The sequence below is a fragment of the Microtus pennsylvanicus genome, chromosome 14 (genome assembly GCF_037038515.1).
Source record: "Microtus pennsylvanicus isolate mMicPen1 chromosome 14, mMicPen1.hap1, whole genome shotgun sequence".
In the NCBI taxonomy this organism is placed as follows: Eukaryota; Metazoa; Chordata; class Mammalia; order Rodentia; family Cricetidae; genus Microtus; species Microtus pennsylvanicus.
The window spans coordinates 28015580-28039813 of NC_134592.1; the positions used below are offsets into that span (position 1 = coordinate 28015580).

The 24234-nt window shown below is 47.2% G+C and overlaps 1 protein-coding gene across 1 annotated transcript in view; it reads right to left on the reverse strand.

Moving 5' to 3' along the window:
* The window catches only part of Nrxn3 (neurexin 3), a 1550418-nt gene extending 1528645 nt beyond the window's left edge, over window positions 1-21773 (reverse strand). The window contains exon 1 of the mRNA XM_075948192.1: window positions 21455-21773. The gene's annotated coding sequence lies outside the window, so the exon portion shown is untranslated. The remainder of the gene's footprint in view (window positions 1-21454) is intronic.
* Between the last annotated feature and the right edge of the window lie 2461 nt (window positions 21774-24234).

A 24234-nucleotide genomic window follows, 5' to 3' on the forward strand; every position in this document is an offset into this window, starting at 1 on the left:
GCCTCCTCATTCACATTGGTGGTACCACCTCCAGCCTTCCCATCCCATCAAGCCATCAGCCAGTATTTCTGGGAGAAACTTCCCAAAGACAAAGAACCAGGGTCTCCTCATCTGTCTGATAACACGCAGTCCAGTGGAATATATGGGAGGAATAGGAGAGGGGGCGATCAAAAACCTCTGTGGAAATCCAGCCTCCTCCTGCAACTCATCAAATACACTTCCATCTCAGCAACGCTGCCTCTTTCAATCCAATGGCCTACCGTCACATCCCTCACGGATAGAAACGCAAGGTCTTGGGAGATGGCTTGGGTTCAGATCACACTGCGCTCCCGGAAACATACACCTGCAGAAGCTATGCAAAGGCTCTGAGCCACTGGGTCCTGTCTGGAAAGTGTAACTCGAAACTCCCACCACTTAGATTGCTCTGAGAGTGATGAGCTAACTATGGTAGCCCACTCCCCCCACCTCATCTGCTGTCTCAAGGTTCCGGTTCAGTAAGTCTTGGTGAACTGCACTAGAAAGACATTAAATGGGAAGGTTCAGAAAATAATCCAAGTTTTATTTTCCCACCACCATGAGCAACATCCTTCCTAGAAGTGGAACCATCCCTTCGGCCACTGTATCCACACTGTGTGTGTTGCTCGCCCGCTACTCACCCCGTGGCCTTCTTTAAGGCTGTCAGAGTACCACAGTACTTACTGCTTGGGCAGTGCTATTGTACTTATCATGGCCCCAGAGCAAGAACGGTTACACTAGCAATTTTACTACATGCATTGTTATGATTCTATTTAATTTTTAATTATGGTTAATCTCTAGCTGTGTCTAATTTATAAATTAAGCTTTGCTATAAATATACCAGGGGTGGGGAGGGAGGCACAGTATACACAGGTCGAGTACTGTTTGCAGTGTCAGGCATTCAGGTAGGAAGCATGTGCCTACGGATGGAGGAGGAGAGCTGTGCCATGCGTAAGTCCTCCAATAGCTGCCATTCTCCTGCCTCAGTCTCATGTCCCGATAACAATGAATCTTCTCGCATTAAAACCCAGCCCTCGTGACTTAAAGAAGGTCCCATCTAAGTAGGTGCTTTGAAGAGTAAGCAACGAAAGGCAAAATGAATTTGTCCTGGCTCCTTCAGAAAGCACCTTGCTATCTTCCCTTTGCCAGAATGTTTCCTTGAAACAAACTGCCTTCCTTCACATACAAAGATGTTAAGCCAGGCAGGGGTGGCACACGCCTTTAACCCCAGCATTCAGAGGGGATCTCTGTGAGTTCGAGGCAGGCTGGTTTGCAGAGTGAGTTCCAGGAAAGCCATTGCTATACAGAGAACCCTTGTCTCGAAAAGAAAAAAGAAGACACACACACACACACACACACACACACACACACACACACACGAGTCACTGACGGGACCCAACCTCTTCCAATTCCCTTCCCTGGCACTTTTCTCCAGAGCATACTGTCTTTAGTTTCTTTAGCCGTGTTCCTCATTCATGTCACACTCCTTCTGATTTGTTCTGACCTAAAGGAACCTGTGGCTCACAAGATAGCCTGAGGTGGGCGGCCATGTGGCTCTATCTGAGAGGTAGGACTTCAAGAGCTCTACAGTGTGTGTGTCTGTGTGTGTCTGTGTGTACAGAAACACATATGTATGTGCACACGCATGTGTGAGTGGCTGAACAACCTCAGCTGTTTTCCTCAGGTGCTGTTCACCTTGTTTGCTAGTTGGGTTTTTTTTTTCTATTTTGTTTTCTTAGTTTGGCAGGAGAGGGGTTGGTTTCACTCTTGGGTTTGAGTTTTGTTTGTCTGTTGCTCGAGACAAGGACTCACTTACCAACCCCAGGCAGCCTGGAACTTACTATGTGGACCAGTTGGCCTTGAACTCACAGAGATCCACCTGCCTGTGCCCCCCCCAAGTGCTAAGGTCTGTGAGTTCACCCCCCAGTTCCACCTTGTTTATTGAGATGTGATTTCTTGTTAGCCTGGAGCTCCCCGTATTAGGCTAGCCTGGTTCATCAGTGAGTCCCAGGATCATCCTGCTTTTCTCCTCCCGAGCGGATGTGCCGGTGCACATGGCTAGACTTGCCTTTCCCACATGGGTTGGCTCTGCAGATTGAACTCAGGTCCTCATGCCGGCACCACAAACACTTTACCCACAGAGTTACAATTCCCTCTTCATGTTCTTTGCTATGGATTTCTGTTTTCTGGATTGGCCTCGGTCTTTGGGTATGTGTACTGTTGTTATTTTGCACTGCACAAGGCTCATGCATCCCTTCTATGATAACGCAGAATGGAGAGTTGTTTCCAAAAGTCCCATGCCCTGTCTCTCACGGGTACTTCCAGGAAGAGAACCGAGATTGGTAATATGTTCCCATTGGACCCCCAAGGGCAGGGTGAAAAGGTGGCGACGTCCCAATGAACCCAGACGGTGGAAGGGAAGTGGGGGAGAGGCAGTCACTCCACAGATGTTGGCTTAGTGTTCACTACCTCAGAAGTGCTGCTTGAGAACAAAGCAAAGTACCCACCAGCCCTCGGGGCATGAGGTCCTATTCAGGCGAGACCATGAACAAATGTAACAGATGTGCGTACGACACATGTCAGGTGCTGTTAGGGCTGTGGAAATTAAAGAAGAAAGCGCTGGGGAGGGAAGGGTTGCTCTAGAGTGAGAATTGGGGGGGGGGGCAGCTTGTTCAATGAAGCAGCTCAGGCCTGGAACATCCAGGCCAAAAGAGACTGGAGGCTATGAAGGGTTGGAAACTTCAAGGAGCAGCGAAGTCACCAGTATGAACTACGTAGATCCAGCAAGGAGAGTGGAAGGAGGGTTGGAAAGGGGATGCCATGCGGGGAGCAGAACTAGAGGAGCCCCGAAGACCCTGGGGCCCATCTAGGCTTGGCACAAAATGCCCTGGAAAAGTGCAAACTGAAGGACAGATGAGAGTTTCAGTTTGAGACACTTACAGGGTCAGCAAAATGGATCAGTGGGTATGAGTTCTTGCCCCAAAGCCTGATGACCTGAGTTCAAAATGTGCATGCGCGCACACACACACACACACACACACACACGGAGGGAGGGTAGAGAAGGGGATGAGAGAAAGACTAAATAGATAAATGTGCAAAAATAAAATAAAACCACAACAAAACTAACGTACAGGGTTCGTGGTTAAAAGGTGTTAAGTGAGGAGGCCATTGCTATAGCGGGAAAAAGGGGCAGTTTGGGCCATAGTGGTAAAAAGTATGGTTCTATTCTGGGTCCATTTCTAAGATGAACAAACTGGAATTGCTTGCAGATTGATTGTGGGTAGAGATTGAGGGCAAGAAGGCAAGAGGGGCAACTCTAGATGAGATAAGTCTGAGTAAGTGGCAGGGTGGGGATACCTATTTCTGAAGTAGGGATGGCTAGGATTAGTAGGGCGGGACAGGAGATCAAATCAGAAGAAGAGAAAGCTTCTGTTCTGAGCTGAATTCAAATTGTATCAGCGGAGGTGGCGAAAGGGTAGATATACATGCAAGCATTTGAATCCACAGAGAGGTTCCAGCTAGACATAAATCTGAGACTACATAAAGTTTACCTCTAATTGTTCATGTAATACTCACAACCAATCTGCGGGGTAGGCGTGACTTTTCCTATTTTGCAATGGAAAAAATACGATACTGAGGAGGGGTAGGTGCGACTTTTCTGTTTTGTAAGGGATAAATCTGCGATTCTGAGGAAGAGGTAACTTGACTAAAGTTTGCACACAGAGTAGATTCACAGCATTCATACCCGAGACACACAGAGCCCATGCCTTAGGTCTTAACGAATCAAGACTATAAAGCCCACATGACCAAGAAAAGCTCAATGGGCATGGGATCTGGTGCCCTCCCTGACTACTAAGTTGAACCATCTTTATGTATGACATTTGCAATCTGTCCCTGTCACCCAAGCTTCCATGGCAGCAGACTTGCAATGTGATCCTCTAACTCTTAGGGGTTGATCTACTGTCCTGTAAGTGTCCCCCAAGGGCTTCAGGTCAGGCTCTGAACAAAGCATGGAACCTGACCACCCCATTGGTCCTGTCAGTTTCCTCTACAGAGTTACACCTGAGCTCCAAAGGCCTGCTCCAAACTGGAATGGAGGAGCTAACTTTGAGCCTGGAGAACATTTATCTTAGAATCCACTTGTCTTCGAAGCCTGTTTCCCCAACTGTCCCGAGTTAACCGACATCTTTTAAGGATCTGTAAAACACAAATTAGTTGCAAGATTTGCCTAATACAGACATTCTGTAATCAAATGTATTCAAAGTAGCCGTTCCTGTATCCCTATTTCAAATCCTGGTTTGCGGTTCACTATGTAGGAGACAAGAGCAATGAAATCCCTCTGTCTTGTTCTTCCATCTCTAGAATGACGGTGACAGTGTCAACCTACAAGAGGGTAGAGAAGGCAGCCCCAGGCTTGTGAGCACTTTCTATGTATGGATTTCTTACCAAAGGCCCAAGTCCCTCAGCTTCAACTAGGGACTCGCCCTCCATCCATAGCACACTTGAAAGATACTAGCACATTCCAAGAAACTGCTCATTGATATTTCCCACCGCCTGCCCTAATTCATACCACATGACCCCTGTGAAGCCCAAAACCCTACGCATTATGCATCTTTCCAAGGAACCTGAGTCTTAACTTCTTTGACCCCTAGTCCTCACAAAGCCCTATGGAGGTACTAGGAAAGAATGGGTCTACCGAAAAGGAAAAAAAAAAAAAGACATGGTTATTCGTCTAGTAGTTGGGAGACAGGAGTGAGAGGATCATGAATTCCAAGCCAGCCTTGTCCACACAGTGAGACCTGCCTAAGGAGGAAAATATCCCTTTATAATGTCTAGCAGGAGCTTGCGGGAGGTCGGACCTGGCCACCACGAGCTGATTATTACTGTCTTCACTGCTGTGGCCATGGCTGCTAGCAAGCAGAGAGGACCTCGGCCTGTAGCAACAGTAGAAGTAGATATTCTGCCTTCAGAGCATACGGGTTCCAATCCTGGCTGACTGAACAACAAATTAGAGGACACTGATCACATCAATCAATCCTAGGCCATCCTCAACTACAGAAACTTTATAATTACTTCTGACTTACACAGAACGGATACACACACTGAGGAGGTAAATAATAAATAAATGAAAAGCACGGTGTTACCAAGTCTCTGGGTGTGCCCCCCCCCCAGCATATACTTTACATCTAAGATCCAAAGCACGGATGCGTTGAGGACATACTTGCTGAGAAGCCTTAGGAAGAATAATGAACCTCCCTGAACTTCTGTTTCTCTCCTGGAAAGTGAGAGTACTAATCCACCCTTCCTGGGCCACCTCACCATGAGACTCTGGACAGCCGCACACACAGAGAGCTGGGGCAGTGTGTGTGCACACGGAGCCCTCAGCAGCTCAGAACTTCAGCCTCACTTCTGTCCTAGACCTACTCAAAGATCAAGAAACATGCACATATCCCAAAATGTTCCTAGCATATAGGGTGTCACTTGTGACTATTTCATGAACTTTGGAAGTCAAGTGTCCAGGGTCATAGGGCTGATGAGCAAGAATCCGAACACTCTACCAGGTCTTTCACTAGCACACCGAAGTCCAGGGCTCACCCAAGAACCAGCCCAGAGCAATCTTGCCATCCAGTGCACTGAGCATCATGTTGCTGCCCTCCAGCCATCCCCATCCCCACTGTCTGCTCAGTTTCCCAACACTTCAATAAATCTACAGTAGAGGAAGAAAATCTCCAGGTCAAAGAAACCCTCTTTTGTCAGCACAGGGCGGAACTCTTGCCTTACAGACAAACAAGCAAATAAGAAGGCTGCTTCTGTTAAGAAAACAAGAAACAAACAAACAAAAGAATAGCATCCTAGTGACTTCTGAGGCCTAAAGCAAATTAATTCTCCACAGCCCAGAGCCCAGAGAGGCCCAGCTGAATCTGAACAGAAACCAGCACAGATGTCCTAAAGCTGTCGGATGCCCCAGGAAATGGCCATTTTGCCAGGGTACCTATCAATCAAAGCTCAGCCCAGAGGGGCCTAATGTGGAGAAGCTGCAAATGGAGGGAAAAAAAAGATGGGGTGCATAAAGCATGAGCTCAGTTTCCTAGCAGCGCCTAGGGGACCCCAGGACCTTCAGAGGTCTTTCATGGGAAGCTCTAGCCCTCAGTCCTCGGTGATCCATGACTCCCAAAGAATGACAAGAACTGCAGGGAAGCACTGTGGACTGAAGAAGCCTAACTCACTCAGCCCTTTGTAGTTACCCTCCTGCTCTGCCTCTCCTTCCTCCTCCCCACGTATGCCAGGATGAGTCAGACACACCCACGTGGGCCCTATTCTGGACGTCGCTCGCTGGCCCAGTTTGGTGACTTCTACTGAGAGACCAGAGCCCGTGTCAGACATGCAATGGCCTCACTGCCAAATTCAGGGAGGATTCCACCATGACAGTTCTCTTCCTGCATGAGGGGGTGGAGCCATGCAACTGTTCTGACAGGGACACACAGAGTAAATCCTGACTGCCTTTGTCCAGGCGCCAGCTTCTCCCAAGCAAACACGAGTCACGCTCACCACCAAGAAGCAGCCCTGGAAGGGATAGGTTGGCTCCACCCCAGCCCCAGAACTTCCTGTGATTGGTTTAGATAGATACATGTAACCTAGGCGGGTCTGAATGAAGTAAAGCCCAGGACTTTTGATATAGTAGCAAAAGAAAGAAGGATTTTCTGTCCAGAAGGTGAGAGATGCCACCATGGTCCCTGCTACCCCCAGGAGCAGACCCAGGCTGAGGCCTTGATTACCAGAGACGTACTTAGGCTAAACTGAATCTGATGAGTCAGTGAAATACCTACCACCCCTGAGTGTCCGTGTGCAGCCCCACCCCAGACTCTCCACTTTACCCTCTATGGGGGAATCCCCTTGGTACCTAGGGGAATTCCATGTTGTTTTGTCTCTTTGTTTTGTTTTGTTTCCTGCCATCCCTAATGACATTCAGTTCCACCTTGCTGGTGAAGTCTTCCTCAGCAAGAGGTCATCACCCCTTTCATGGAAACCTGCGTTCCATCTCTCCCACACCATCCAGGTTTCGAAAGGGATGGTATATAGTGGCATGGGCTTTCCCTTAGGAGGGAGGACAGTATTCTCTTTATAGCTAGCATGCCATACTCTGCCCTGTGCAAAGTGTCTGACCGACACGTGTGACCCTGAACTTTTAGAAGTCCTCTCTGTGCCACCTGCTCTTTAAGTTACAACAGCTTTACAATGGCTCTTCTCTCTCATGTACACCCCCATTTCCCCCACCCTTCCACCCCCTACCTCACGCCCCCACCCCTGCTCCCTGACCAAGGCAGAACTTCAGATGTGCATTGCTTGAGGGTGCAATGAATTCTGCATCTCAAAACTCAAGCAAAGCCCTTCAGCCCCCACGCATAGCCTGGACTATTTGTGTCTTACCCATCCTCCATCTCTCTATGCACCTTTCTTTCACTCAGCAACCCAAGCTCCAGCTCCAGTTCACCTGCCTGCCTGTGCCCCTGGGGCAAATCATCTAAATGGTCCCGGCCCCTGCCTCTGCTCTGAAGCAGGTGCAGTACTGAAACTCTAGGGCCTCCACCCTCTCAGGTGACAAATGCCATGTAAGAAACTGGGGTTTCCCCTCTCCAAACTGTTCATTCAGAAAAAAACTCAGATTCTAATACTAAAGACTAGGGAAGCAGACTCTGCACCCTCCAAGCTTTCCTTAGCCCCTCCTTTGTCGTCCAAGCAAAAGGACACATTATTCTCTCAAGGAGGTGCCAAGGACAGAGGAGCTCAGCCGGCTTCCCTTCCTTCTTAAGATAAGACCCGAGATGGCAACATTTGCCAACTGCCTCATTACACCCCAAATCTAAATCTGGAAGCTCCGAGACATGAGCGGCCGTGGTGGGAGCATGTTCGTGACGCATCTTTCGGTGAAAAACCAGGCTAGTGTGACAGCTTCCAAAATGTGAGTTCAGTGCCTGGCAAAGAGTGGGTGCTCAATTAGTACTTGTTAAATGAGTGAATGAACTTCTGCAGAAACAAAATAACATGCCTGGGTCTGCAGATGCTTCGAAATTAGGCCGGCTATGCAGGAACCAGAATCCCCTCCTCGGCTGACCGTCTGGAGAGGGAACTGCCAGGTGTCTCTTTCCTTTTGTTTTTCAGCATATTTTTAAATGTTTGATAACACACACGTATTATTTTGTAGTAAGGAAATCAAGCCATTTTTATAAGCATTTAAATGTTATAAAAAATAATAACCCCGCATATCCAAAAGAAATAAGTGACTAGCGTGCACATTTCAAAACCCACTCCTGACAGCCTTCCTCCCTCCCACTCACCCGCCCCTTCTCAAAGAAGTTGGCCCGCCTTCTTTGCTCTATCTAGATCTCGGAAATCTGGAGAGTCAAACTGTTGCTTTCAAACTCTTGCCAGTATTAGAAGCCAGTACAGAGGTGGTCCCTTCCCTTGACCCCTGAAGAAACTCAGTCAGAGAGCTAGCCTGCCCACTTTCAACTTCAACTCCAGGCAGAACTAGCCTTCAAAACCCTAGAGGAGAATACAGCCAGGACATAGAAGACTTTCATTCCATGGGACATCTGTCTCCACATCAGATTTTCCTAACTGCAGGTTAGGGAAACAAAGTCAAAGGAACAGATATCACATCCTGGGAAACTTGCAGAATTTCATATTTTATCAATGCTCCATTAACTCGTCTCTTCTCTCTCTACTGCTTCCTGCCCATCTCTCACAGTTCTGATCCAAGGCCAGAACTGAAAGCCCCGCACTTTGTCCCTCATCCACTCCTGTAGGCTTAGTGTGGGTCAACTTGAGGCTGGCCAGAGGACCACACAACCAAGGAGCCTCAACCTCAGGGGATCACATGAGGGGGTGCTTGGCTGGCACTCAGAAACAAGCAACGGGTAGAGATGAGAGGGGAGCTGGAAGCAGAAACCAGACCAAGAGCTAGTGACATAGGCTATGGCCTCCTGGGCCAACCAACCAGACGATGAGACCTAATGGTTCTTGCTAGAGGGAAGAGAAGGAGACACTCCCCAGAGTGCAGAGAGACCCATGCTTTACGAAGTCTTTGTTTTAGCATCCCTAACTATTTGTCACCTGGGTCCCTGAAGAAGTGGGTCTGTAGATCCAGATAGAAGTCCTTTTCCTCTCACCCATCTATGGTTAGCACCACTCAAAGGGTGTGGTTCAGGCTGACTAGACAGGGGAGGCTCAGAGGGATGATGCCTAAGAATGGCATATTTACTTAGCTAGAAACTAAGAGACTGCGGGTCAGGGCCTCCAAAGGCCCAGCTTCCATCCCCTGCAACAAAGGGCTTGAATTCCTAATTTCCTGGTCCTGGAGGGGATTTGGCAAGGCAATTTGGTAATGTGTTTACCACAACGGCTGGCATCTAAAAGTTCTGAGTAGCCAGGAGAATTTTCTTCTCTGCTTTAAAAAAAATTGATTGATTATTTTGAGGAGGCATGGATTTATTTTTTTTAAGTGGGTCTCTTTGTGTAGTCCAAGCTGGTCTCTAGTATAGCTTAGTGCAGGCCTTAGGACTCCTAACACTCCTGCCTCCCGCTCCTTAGCCTGGGATCACAGGTGTGTCCCACCCTGGCCACACATTTGTCAGTTTAATGACAGAATTGTGTTTATCATGCCCAGCATGGTGTTGGATGTCGACCCACACTGAAGAATGACTGCATCTAGCTAATCAAGATGAGACTCCTCCCCTGGTTATTTTGTGGTGTGACCCACTATTAGCCACCCCGTATTCTTCAGCATCACAGACAGTCTCTTAAACTGATTACTCCTGCCCTTGAACCATCAGCTCCCTTCACTTCAGGGTCTCTGCTCTATTCCTTACCTCCATCCTTCCTCAACATCATGCAAAGGCTTAGTCTCCATCCCCGGCAGAAGGGAAGGCGAACCGGGCTTCGTGTTTAGTGCTGTTCTGGATGACCTCCGTGCCTCAGTTTCCCCCTCTATAACAAGACAAGCGTAATAACGGGACCTCTCCCCAAGATTCACGAAGAGGATGAAACACAGTGGCGCACAGGAAGCCCTGACACAGCACTTGCCTGCCATAGTGGGCGCTTGATACATTCTAGCTGTTGTCGCTCTCGGTGCCAGCGAGCTAAATTAGATCTCCATCCTTCTCAGGGCCCCCAGCACTCTTTCTTCAGAACACTCGTCACAATGTGTAATTATATTTTTGTGTTGTCTACTTGCCATTCCACCCAAGCTTAAATTCTAGGAGGGATAAACCAAATGCCTCTCACAATTATGGCTCTATTCCCAGAACCTGGTACAGTGCCTGGATGTAGTAGATGTTTAATAAATTTCTGTTGGATGAACAAACGAATGGAAAAATGAATAGAATACTAACATGGGCATAGATAATCGCCACGGTCCCTTCCAGCTCTAAAAGGTTCCAACTATTCTCTACTTCTTGACAGCTTTGGAAGAAAAGCTTGAAATGAGCCCTAGAGAAGCGGTTTTTACTGATCCCTAGGGGAAACCCCAGGATGGCTGCGCTGACAGGCTTCTCAACACTCAAGTTGCTGCAAGAGTTACTTTGTTGTTTTATCTGAGCCTGAGAGGGAGTTTACTGAGTCTCCAGGATGGGATGAGTGCCCCCTCCCTCAGTACTGCTGTAAAAAGAGATTCTACAGTGGCTACAGGACCCCAGTCAAGGAAAATGAACCTTCCCATGACAGCAAGGGATATCAAGTTCTGAGCCAGGGGCTCAAACCCTCACAGATCAACAAGTGACCATGGCAGTTGGCATCGTCACTCTTCCTGCCCTCTGGAGAATGGGGCGGGGGAAGAACTCTTCATGTTTCTGGAATCAAGATCTCAGGCTAGCCTGAATATTATAACCCCTTCTTTCCCCCCAGACAATGCCTACTTTCCAGGCAGCTTCCAGTGTTACCCTCTCTACACATCCCAGATCAGAAGAGAGAGTTTGATGACATCTAGCCAAAGATGTGTAGAGAGTTGATGAATACCTGTGTCTGAAAGCTATTCTCCTAGTAAGAAAGAAATTGATGAGCTGAAATGTTGTCCCATTGGATGCTGTGGATGTGTAGCAAGTCCCTGCTCACCTCCTCCTGCACTGTAGGGGTAAGAAGTCACTCCAGCCCCACCACTACCTGCTCTGTAGAAGCATGGAAACCTGGGATGCTTTGAAGATGATGCATGGGGTCTTGTCCCTAAAACTTCTAACTAAATTGCTATGGAGGGCAGCTTAAGTTTGGAATCTTAATTCAGGAGCCCTAGTAGACAGAGAAAAAATTTTTAATGTGCTTTGATGTTTTTGCCATGCTTTTCAGGTTCTCAGGGACTAGAGACAGACTCAGGGACAGACATCTCTGAGTGCTGGGAATTGAACCTGGGTCCTCTAGAAGAGCAGCCAGTGCTCTTAACCACTGAGCCATCTCTCCAGCCCCCAAGAACGACAGTTCTAATGCACTTTTACAACTTAGGTCAACAAAAAACATATACAAAAGCCTTCTTCCAATCAAAGACCTGAGCTGAGATGTGGGCGGGCTCAGATGTGAATCCACGTTGTAAGACCTGAGATTCCTGGAGTTCACAGTCTGACCAGTGGGTCCATCTTACAGTCTCCAAGTCTTTGTTTTCCATAACTTATAGGCAACTTGGTGAGCCATGTTCTCAGTATACAGTGAAAGGTAATGAAATCCAAAGTCATCTTCATCAAAGTTTTATCCCAGCTCCATCATTTACCAGTTCTACAACCGGAGGCGAGTGAGCCCCGCTTTCTTCATTTGTACAGTAGAGGTGGTGTGACCTGATACCTACGCACCGAATTCTCTACTCAGTGTGCAAAGCACTTAATGCAGTTGTTGGCACACAGTGAGAGTCCAGAACAGCCCAGTCAATGAGAAAATACCAAATGCTTTTATTTGTTGCTATTGGATGCTTTTTTTTTCTTTTAAAGGGGCTTAAACAATTTGATAGCTATTCTGCCAACCATATACAGCTTTAATTACTCTAACAGCCCTTTGCCTCTGTGGGTTTAAGTGTATGAATGCATACATGTGGTATATGTATATTCATGAGGGGAGTGTGGGGTGCAGTTGTGTGTGCATATGTGTGTAAACATACATGCATTTGGAAACCAGAGGTTGAAGCTGAGTGTCCTCCTCAACTCTGCACCTTATTTTTTGAGACAGGGTCTCTCACTGAATCTGGAGATTACCAACTGACTAGATGGTGTGGCCAGTGAGCTCCATAAATCTACCTGATTCTGCTTCACAGAACTGGAGCTATAAAAGGCCTATAACACCAGCATCCTTAAGTCAATACTTGGGATCCAACATAAGACCTGTGCTGGCATGGCAAGGACTTTACAAAGCCATTTCTTTAGGCCCTAAAATTCCTTTGCTTTACCAAGTCTTTGCCCCTGACTTTGTTAAATCTCTGAGCCTGAGTTTTCCCATCTCTCACGTGGAATTGTAAAAAGTTCCTACCCTATGTTTGCTTAAGTAAACAGTGTGCTCTTACAGAGTACCAAGATCAAAACCAGGCATATCATCTCTCCGTGAGCTAAAAATGCCCAGAAAAGTAGAAAATAATGGTACCTCCTTCTTGGACCAAGGTTCCACAGAGAGTTAGTAGCCAAAGTAGAAAGAATGCTTCTTGAAGGCTCTGATAGAGGTAGCATTTGCAAACTGAGAGCCAGAAGGCTGCCCCAGCACCCCTCCGCCCTCTTGGGGTGATGCTGGAGAATGCTGACTCCAGCATGGAGCCCCTCTCACCATGTCCCAATCTGCCTCACTCCATTTAGCTCTAGCAATCCAATTCCCTTTCCTCAACCCGGAAATCAATGTTTAATTAACACATTATTGGAAAAATAAACACAGTCTTCAATGGGACTGCAACGAAGCTAATGCAGCTCAGCTTGGGGGATGCAGAGGGACTCCTCCATCAGAGAAACACTTCTCTTACTGCCTGCTTCTCAACCAAGAAAAAGTTCCTTTTTCGTCCCTGGGGTCTACCAGCCTGGGGAATCCCAGTCTTTTCCCTTTCTGCTCCAGTCTTTCCGTCTCTGGGGAGCAGCCTCTAGTCCTTCTTGCCTTACCCAACAAGGCAGAGTGTAGGAAGATTAGCTTGTCTTCAGTGCAAAGATTATTGCTCTTTGGGAATGAGGGAAACTTCTGGGAACCCCTTCTGTGTCACCATGCAGGGTTCCATTTCCTCCTTTTCTTCAAACTGAATCAACCCTCATTCAAACCTAAGATCAGTAGCAGCTCTCTTACCCTAGCTGGGGTGAGGGGAAGGAGACCAGCAATGACTGACCAGGATGTTGACTATAAAGGCCTTGCCCAGCTGCTGGGAACTGATATAAAGATTTCCCTTATGACTATTTTCTCTTCTAGTTCTTAGTAAAGATGCCCCTCTTCTCCATGCCTCCATGCAGAGTACAGAGCAAGGTCTCCAGGTAGAGATTTAAGCTTCAACCTAAGGTGTGCTATTTCTTGCTGACTATCCTAAATATGCTAGTTAGGCTCTCCAACCACCAGCTTCCTCATCGAATGAGGATGCTGTCCATCTAAAAAAATGGAAGAGTCAGATCCTAATTCCAGGACCATGGACAGCACAGTGCCCCATCCTTCCCCACCTGCCTAAGGCCCTGGATCACAATAGGAAACAGAAATGGGTTTCTGGTTTTCTTATCTTTTGCCTGTCTACCATGTCAAACCACATAACTCCCTCCTCGGATGGGGACATAAAGTAAAGAGGGTCACTGAGACACGGGAGACAGAATTCCTAAGTGCCATTTAAAAAAAAATATCTATGAACAGTTTCACTCCTAGATTAGAAGCCCCACTTTCTAATCCTGACTCCTCAGACCAATACCAACTTCTTAAGCATATCCCAGAGTGTGGGAAAGCTCTCAGAATCAACTCCACACACAGGTGGGTTGCAGCACAGGTTAAGGTCAGAGCCTTCAAACCCAGGCCTGTTGACCCCTACCCAGTGACCTTGAATGTAATCTTTTCATTGTTGTTTTTTGTTTGTTTGTTTTGGGTTTGGTTTGGCTTGGTTTGGTTTGGGTTTTTTTTTTTTGAGACAGGGTTTCTCTGTGTAGCAAACATCCATGGTTGTTCTAAAACTCTCTTTGTAGACCAAGCTGGTCTGGAACTCACAGAGATCTGCTTGCTTCCGCCTTGTTTTGGTTATCTTCTGACCAGACCGTGAGGGAGGGACAAGATGGAGTAAATAGCATGGGTCAAGGACAAAGCATGGTGCCCGGTACATAGTCAGAAATCAAATATTACCATTCACTCCAGTAAGACTGCTTGGGGTAGCAGGAGGAGACACAAGAGTGGTGGGGCTGGTTAGAATATCTAGGTCTTAATCCTTTAGAAATTGGGGACACCTGGAAGTGTCACCAGAGAATGGCTCTCTTCTTGGTTACCTTCTTGAGATAAAATTGGATTTTTGTCTCTAGCATGCCCCCTTCTTTTCTCTGTCCCATTAAGAAAAAGTAGGTGATGTCATTTCAGAGAAGGATGACCATATATTTTATCATCCAAACCGGGACACTGTTGTGACTTAATAATTAGACTAGGACATTGTCTTAAACAGGAACTGTCAACAAACCAGGGCATTCATTTACACCATGTCAAGGTCACACAGAAGTGACTAGATGTCACGCTTCAAGGTTCTGGCCAAGGATAAACCTTTTCTGGTTATAAAGCTCCTTATTCTCTGCCCATCCCCTCCTCAAACAAACAAATGCACTCTTGGCTAGAATCTCTAACTCCATTCGGGTCATTCACCTCTAACCCCCATTCAAGGTCATTTTCTCTAATGCCCACATAGGGTCATTCAAGTCCAAGCCAAGGATGGAGCAGGGAAGACTGGCAAAAGACCCTTACACACACTTAACACCGTCAGTATCTCCAACCAGTGTATCTAAGGACAAGAATGAAGCATGCTGAGTATAGGCCTATACAGGCCCCCTTAAGAATTAAGAGCTAATTGGCTGGGAGAGCCTACCAGCATCTCAGTTCCATGATGTCAGGATGCAGACGTGGAATCCCTATGTCTTGAATCATGGGACCCCTATGGCATCCAGGTCTACAACTGCTGGGCAAGATGGCATATGCATTGAGAACACTGATCACTCCCCAACACACACACACACACACACACACACACACACAAGCATGTGAGTTGAGTCTCTTCTTCCGACACCTTCAAAGGCTAGCCTTGATTCACAATCTGGCTCTAACAACCTGAGAACAGAACCCACCAGTAACCTTCTAGCCTTAAAATCCTGAAACATCATCCAGAATTTCTTTAGCTCTACAGACATTCCACTTGTTCTCCTACAAGGCTCACTTGCCACTCCCTCTCACCAAGACCTCACTCCCCGATGAATGAAGGAGAGCCAACAGACAGCTGTGAAGGGGCCAGCACAACGGCCTCTGGGAAACTGAGATTCTAGCTGTGTCCACACCAGTGTTACAGCTAATTTCAACAAGTCATTTCATCCATGAGCCTTGCTTTCCTCTTCTGTATTTGAGAGCCCTGAAAGAGAAGGTGGCTTATTTCTCTTTTCCTTCTAACCATATAATATGAAGATAATGGGATTATGCCCTGAAATAAGTCAGATTTAAGTTCAAGCCCTTGATCTGCTCATTCTCTCAGATTACTTTAGTGATATCTGGGTCCACAAAGCAATACTGATATGCTTTGAATTGTTTGGAGGACTAAATGAGATACTATATTGAGAAAAAAATCTTGGGTGTGAAGGGAGTGTATAATATGTCCATCATATCTACTCCTATGAGGGTGGGGATGCCAAGGGATCATGAGGGGGCATAGTGACTCTGAGCCAGCATGAGAAAGCGTTTTCTCCTGAACTCAGCAAGTTCACATTTGACAACTCCTCCATGAGATCTAGACTTGCAGAAAGAACTAAGAGAGCCCTGAGCAAAGTTCAGCTTTCCCAGAAAGTAATATGCTAGGGCAAAGATTGATCCATCCCTGAATCCATACGGTTCTTTCCTCCAATCAGCAGATACTTGTTTGAACACCCCCCCCCCACACACACACACACACTATACAAAGGAATGTCCTCCGCCCTGGGAACACTGCAATGGATAAAAATTAAGCCCCTCACCTCACAGAGCTCGCCTTCTCTAGGCAGAAATTAAGGACAGTCTATCAAGATATTAGACAATATTCAGTAATGGTCAGCCCATTAAAACCAGAGGCAGTATGATGTGGAGGAGCACCACCAGAACATTAAAGGGGGCTATTTTCAAAAGTGGGCCAAGAAAGGCCTCTCTGAGGAGGTGCCATTGGGCTATGACCTGCAGGGAGGGACTGAGTGCTGGTATCACAGCCCCTGCTCCCAGCCTAGTACAGCCACCTGTGGCTGGCCCAGACACACAGACGCACTTGCTTCATCGGCAGAAAAGCCACAGCTAGCCTACATATCAGAGCTGCAGCGCAACTAGCTCTTCCCCGGGACGGCGGCACACACTGAGGGCCATGAGGCCGGACAACTGGGACAGCGTGTATTTCCAGGTGGCAAGCCTGGGAAGGGATGCTTGCCTCTTTTGCAACGCTCCCATCTACACCTGAAAGGGCATACAAGGCAAGCACAGCCCAAGATCCCGAGAGTGAGCTTTATTCTGGGTCTGCCACAGTAATCCACCTCGGAAGCATCCAGCTCCTCAACTCTCCCCTTTCCCCAGCAATGACACAAGTCTTTCTCCCTACCTCCTCAAGGTCAGCTCCAGGAAGAGAGAATGACATGGGAGAGATGGGACATTCTGCTTTAAGGAATTTTTTTTAATGTTTTCCAATTTCACTTATAATTGGTAATAAAGTGACACACCTCTAGCTGAAGAAGAAGAAGGGGAAAATGGCGTCTAGTAGTCATAGCAGCTGAAGTCAGAAGCCAGAGAAAACAGGGGCTCTAGCTGATCTCATGGCCAAGGACGGTTTCAGCTCTTGCAGGCTGCAGCTTCCACCAAGGCCATACCACCCAAGGGGCAGCTGATACCTCCTGGGAAAGCAAGGCCTTTCTCTGAGCTCAGCCCAGAGCTCTGGGGAGGTATCAGGGGAAACCCTTCATTTCACCCACCTTGTCCCTTCTCCCCCTCCAGTCTGCATCCACCCACCCATCACCCTTGAGCTCACCCGCCCACAGTTTTGCTTGGTGGACTGGGGATTTCACTTGAGGCTTCCCGCTGGAATTGCAAACAGCTCCCTCCCCCCCCTTCTTTTCTGCTTCCTTGAAAACTCTATTCCCCTCTCCCCTACGAATGCCCCCCAATTTTACCTTCCTTTCCTCTTAGTACCCCACCTCCCAAGAAGACACATATCCAATACACACTGCCACCCAGCACAAAACGTCAGGCAGCCGCCTATTCGAACCACACACGTACGGGGTTGACAATCCCATGTCATCCAATCGGAGGCACGCCACTGTCTGGAAAAACACAAACACCGTTCTAGCCCCCATACAAAAGGCAACACAAAGGCCACCAAGAATTTCAAGACCGTGCATCGCCTACACATCAGAGAGCTGGGGTAGGACAAAGACATCGATCTATCCTCCCAATGAACCACAAGTCTCAGGGATATTCTGCAGTGCCCTCTGGTTGACACAGTCCACTGATCAGGGTTGTGTGTGTTGGCGTGTGTGAGAGCAGACAGCCATGTGCATGGGGGTGGGGGCTGTGTCTGCTCTCCAGGCATCAAGTTCCCCCAGAGGTAATCCAGTCCAGACCCCACTTTCCCCTGCAACCTCCCTTCAGTGTGCCGCAAACATAGATTTCATGGATGGTTAAATTGGATCATTATCACTGAGTGCTTATTTGTCCCCCCCCCAAAAAAATCATTAATGTCATTTACCCACCTCCTTATGAGGTCTCCTCCCCCAAAAGACTCTCCAACATACTAATCCCATGAACTGCGACACACCACAGCATTTAGTAAAGAATAATAGCGAGAGGGGAAAAACGGCAGCGGTGGCAAGGAGAAGATGAGGCTTTAGCATTACTGTGTTCCCTGCATGACGATGGGCAAAGGGGCCATGGCTGGATATGGAAGTGGGGGAAGAGGCAAAGGCAACAAAACCAAGCAAATGCAATCAAGTCCTAGGTCGCCTGTGTATGAGAGGATATGTGTGCAAACGCGTGTGCCGTTGCGTGTGTGGATGTGCCGACTTAGCCCTCCTATCAGAAGGCTGCATCCGTGTGGCATGTAGGAAAGGCCATCGCACCACTGTTGTGTTGCAAAGAGACAAAAAAAAAAGAGCCGCATAGTCATCAGAATCAGAATTTTTCATGGAGATGGAAAGGGCTGAAGGAAAGGGGGGTTGGGTAGAGGGTAGAGGGGGCAGTGCATGGAAATGGCAGGCAAAACCATGGCAGGATGGTAGAAGGATGGAGGGGAAATTGGTGGTGGGGTGGACAAAATTGCACGCACACAGAGACACAAACACACACAATACCCAAACACCAACCCCACCGCCGCCTACAGTGTTCATCCAAGGCTGACAACCCGACCCCATCTCTCCGGCGCTTCTCAGAGCCCCCAAAGCTGGTGCCGATGGATTTGTGTATCTCAGTTTTGCAGCAGTGGGCTAATTACAACCAAGCCCCCTCACCAAATTAACCCCTCCCCTCCCTCCCCCTCTCTCTCTTTCTCTCTCTCTCTCTCTCTCTTTCTCTAAAAGGCCAATTGAAGAATAATGTGTTTTTAGAGATAATGGATTTTTTTTTCAAGGAGCGAGAGAAAGGGGGGGGGGATACAGGACAGAAATTCTGCAAATCGGTGACTTCCAACCTCACCTCCGTGTCCCCTCACGTCCCCATTCACTGGAGCATCTCATCTACCGTTCTCCGACCATTCTCTTGTCCCCCACCACCCCAAAAAAAAGACCTTCCTACCATGCACATCGACAAACACACCAACCGCCACCCAATCTCAGTAGCCGATCTCAAAACCCAAGCATCAATCCACCTCGATACATCCCTTCCTTATATAAGCAGCAACCATCAACATAAGAACGCAGCATTAAAAAGAAAGCAACGAAAACAGAGGCCAAACCCCCACCAGTCCCCCCAGTAATTAATAATAGGGAGCTACCAGAGAAGCAAAGACGTATTAGTCTCTCAAAATCTAGAATTCTTTTGATTCCCGGTCTCACTTCTTAAGAAGCAATTTTCAAAAATTATGATTCCATTAGAAAGGTCCAGAAAGCCCCCAGAAAAGGGCATTTGCACAGTCCAGTTGTTAAAAAAAATTTTTTAACCCAGCCCTGTTGCTCAATTTAATAGCGAACTTCCAGCGTCCAGCCTTTTCCCCCTTCTCTCAAAAGGAAGGTTGACTTACAGGATGAACCCAGGGCTGCAGAAAATGGGCCAAGAGCCCTTACTCCATTCCTCAATAACAACAAAAAAATCAAACAATGGGAATACGTCTACACAACCAGCACCCGTCTGAAATATCGTTTACCCCTATATGACTTAGGCAGATTAAGCCTGAAGATTAAGAAAGAAAAATACCAGCTTTGCCTAGTCTCTCCCACCATCCTCTCGACACACAACCAGCAGCCCTTAGGTAAACTTGCCCATCATAGCCAGCGGGACCAGTGTAACTTGAAAGGCGACGCTGAAGCCCTTGAACGATGAAGGAAGGCTCTATCCAGAACAGCACATTAAGAAAGGGACAGTTCTTCGGGTTCCACTGACTAACCTCCAGGTGCCCCCGGATAGACTATCCAAGCAACCAAGTCGCCCAGAGTGCTGGCAGTTCAAATTTCCTTCAGACCCTTCATCACAAAGACATACGGTCATCTGACCCCAGAAACTACACCGTCCTCCAGGTGTGACAAGGAGTGCCCTCCTCTCTCTCAGAGCCATCATCTAGACCCAGAGTAGGAAAAAAAAATCATTCCGAATGTTGGGGTGCATCCGGGTGGTAAAAGAAACACTCTCTCCCCAAAGCGGGAATAGCTGGAAAAAGCGGAGAGAAGATAGCTCCTATTCTATCTACTCTTAAGTGGGCCAACTGGGATCACTCCGTCCTAGACTAGCCTTACCTTTGCAATAATAATAATGATAATAATAATAATAATAATAATAATATAATAATAAAACAAAATAAAGATCAAGGAAGAGAAAACCCACTCTACCTAAACCCAATAATGGTTCGCAGTATATATACATACATATATATACACATAATTTTCTCATCGTATAATGGTTTTTTGAGACAAATAGAAGAGGTGAGCAATTAATTTTTGTAACAAGTACTCACAGGGTAAGTCACCTGCAAGGCAGCAGAGCCCATAGGTTGCTATTACATCACTAGCTTAGGAAAGGATGGGGGCTGGGGGACAGATTTTTTTTTCATTGTCATCAGTACAATGTTACTAGAGCAGTTAAGTTTTGTGGTTAAAAAAGAGAAAGGGAAAGAGCCCAAACTCTGACTACAACACAAAGCTTTGGGGGAAAAAAACAATCCATTGAAGCATGCTTTAAGGTCACTGAGAGCTTGCAAAACCCACAGTGCTTACACAGAGTGGAAGTTTTCAGACAAGCTTGCTACTAAATCATTAATATAAACAAATGGAAGGCAGAGGAGGAAGATTTCCCTTGTAACTGATCCAAAGAGTACACACACACACACACACACACACACACACACACGCTCATACACACACACACACACACACACACACACACACACACACATTTCTTTTTTTCACATCTTGAGTGTGCCACTTCCCCAAGATAACAGGAGTCCAAGCTAAAATTTTAGTCAAGAATGACCTTTCCACACCCCCTCCAAAAAAATTACATACAAGTGTGTGTATACACACAGAGACATACTCTTACACACACACCTCGGTTCCTTAGCAGCTAGGGGAAATCCCTGTCAACATCCTGTTTTATCTTCTTGTGTTTCTCAAAGTCCCTTCTCCAGGAAAAGAAAGTGGCTTCAAAATGTTTTTTTTTTTGAAAAAAAAAAGTATTAACCTAAATGAGAGACTGACATCATTTCGGATTAATAATTTAATCAAATAGAAGAAAGCCTTTTTTTAAAAAAAAAAGTAAGTTTTTAAAAATGAGGAAGAGCATAATAAATCTAAAACATTTTCTGACTTTCCTAACGTCTGGAACAGAAAGACTCAACTTCCAGGAGAAAGCGAAGCAAAGGAAGAAGAGTTGAAAAGCCATTCGCATGGTCAGTAAATTCGGCTTTAAAAATATAAAAATAAAAAAAAAGAGGAGGAGGAAAAAATAAGAAAGAAGGAAAATCTAGGTTGGTCGCTCTCAACAGAAAACTTCTACCCTCGCAGGTTCTACCTCTTCCCCAAAGGATAAAACCTGGAGTCCTTTCGCCTCTTGCCTGCCTTTCCCCCCAGAAGCTTACCTCCGGGTTGAACCGAAGTTGGGAATCTGTCAGTTTGGTTTTTAATCAACTGAGTTTGCAGGGTGTTTCCTCCTTGGGAAGAGTCAAATTCCAGAATCTTTCTGACTCCTTTTTCCTTTTCCTTTCTTCTCTTTCTCTCTTTTTCTCTCTCTGGGAGGGAGTGGCAGGGAAGAAGGGAGGATGCTGGAGGTGCGAGAAGCAGGTCCGGTGTGTCTGGAGCTGCCAGTGGCTGGTGAGGGGAGGGCACGCTGCTGCCTCTCCCTCTCAGTGAGTTGCGTGCAAGAGGAGATGTGTAGGGCTGCGCTCTGAGCCTGAGACTGCCGGAGGAGCCCAGGAATTTCACGCACTCCAGAGCTGGCCCCTCCCTCTCCCACACAGACCCCGGCATTTAAAGAGACAGCTAAGGCTGCCTGGCTCTGGGCTTCGCCTCCTCCCTGGGTGTTTTGCAAACAGCTGAGAAGAGATCATCTGGGAAGGGGCAGCACTCTGTAGCCATCTGTGAGTAAGACGTAAGGCGTGTGCTCTGAAGTATCATTGGCCCCTCACGCCAGCCTGAGAGAAGAGTTCCTCTCCAGAAATGGAACAAGAATCCAAATAAAGATTTAAAAAAAAAAGAAGAAGAAGAAGAAAAAGAAATCTTCACACTTCTGTACACTAAAGGACTGCCCCACTAACTGAAGAGTTAGAGAGGATGCTCACCTAAAGCGTGCCTCAGTTTCTCTGAAGAGACGCTTTCCCTTGCAAAACCAGGGCAACCTTTGAGCATCTGGCGGTCGGGGCTGTAAGTAGGACGGGAATCCTTTCCTTCAGCAAACACCTCTGACTGCTGGCTTGAGATGAGACACAGGGCAAGCAGCTGGGGACATCGAAATGAAAGGACAAATCATACTTCCATCCCGCGGGAGGTCCTAACCTAGGAAAACAGACCCTGCAGAAGGACTGAGTCGATCCCGAGGGATGGACAAGCTAAAGGGAACAGAGGCGCGGCTCAAGCCTCAGTGGGTCAGGAGGTGGTGTTGACTCCAACTTGTACCTAGAGCACAGAGTCCAGGCATCTCCACCACCACGCTTTAAATCCCTCAGAGATCCATCGCCAACCTTGACAGGCCAGCCTCTGTGTGTGTGCAAGCATTCCTTCCAGTCAAGTCTAAATAAGGGATGTCAGTTGGTAGGAGAGAAAAAAACCCACACAACGACTTTGTTCAGTATCAGACCTTGGTACCCATAGCAAGAAAACACCTCCAAGTCCTTCTCTACTCCTACCTCCCCATCACAAGGCTGTATTAGCACACCATTGTTCTTCTGGCCAACACCAGCGGCAATAAGAGCCACCGGCAGCTGCCAAACACTTGCCAGAAACTAGCATCTTTTTCTCAATTCACTGATACTGATACTAACTGGAGGCTCCTCAGGTTCGTCTAGGCAGAAAGAGCTGACGAGACCCTTAAATCAGCTCTACCCATGTGAGCCCAGAACAAGGGCTATCCTGCTTCTCTTCCCAGGAGAGTGTTTCTTATACCTGTGCTCTTCGCAACACATTCTCCCGACATCCTAGCCTTCTCCCACCCAGCCAACTTCAATGCTATGTGTCCCAAGCATCGTGCGCACAAGGTACCAAATGTGTCTGTCTAGGCCTCTGGCCCAGCGAATCTTCAACCATTGGATAAAGGATGTGCTCACGTAAAGTAAAGGAATGCTATGAAAACTAATGTAAAGGACACTCGGGGGCACCGTCAGTGAGTGAGTAGTTATTCCAGTCTGTAGCTGGGCATTTAAGGACAAGCTCACTAAACTCTTTGCGGTTGAGCCATGCCTAGATAGCCACAGACAATCCCAGAGTTGTTAGTCTGTATGGAAGTATGCTTGGCCTTTTTGATCACAATCTCATTATGTTTACATGTGTTTCTTTCCCAATCTTTCAATGCCCCCATACATCCAACACACGCAGGAACACACACACACACACACACACACACACGTCTTCACGATAATTTCATATACAGCTTTTCATCTCTGTTTACTCTAGACCTGAACTGTCCTGGTTCCACATCTGGATCCACCTTAGCAAGCCTTCCTCAAGGCCTGTGGCCCTTATTTCTTCCCAGAATGCGCTGGGAAAAGTCAGAAGATGCAACCCATGAGGAAGAAGCCCAGGGGATGTGAAGGCAAAAGCCTGAGAGGAAGGCTGGAGAGATAGCTCAGTCAATAAAGTACTCGGCAGGCAAGCCTGAGGGCTTGAGATCCATGGTGGTCACATCAAAAGCTGAATGTGGTGGCTTGGTTTAAAACCCTAGAACTACAGAGGTAGAGACATTACTGAGGCACAGCTACCTCCAGCCTGGCCAAATCACGAGTTCCAGGCCCAGGTGAGAGACTCAGTCTCAAACAAGGTGTGTGTCCCTAGAGTGATGATTGCTTCCTGCTCTTCCAGAGAACCCAAGGCAGAGTTCACTTCCTGGTACCCACACTGGGGCAGCTCACGGCTGCTTTCTAACTTCAGCTCTAGGGCATATAACACCCTCTTCTGACCTCTGAGGATACATGGCATACATTCACGCAGACGCACAAATATATACATGTATATGTCCTCTAACCTACACACACACACACACAACATGTACATGTTCATTCACATGACGGGGGAGGGTGGAGCACTGTGGTTAAACACCTATAATAGTAAATGGCCCAAAGGCATCCATCATCAAGAATTTCAGGTGTTGCTGTCAGAGGAGAACTGAAGAGAGCAGGTAAGAGGTAGGCCATATAGAAGCAACTGGTTT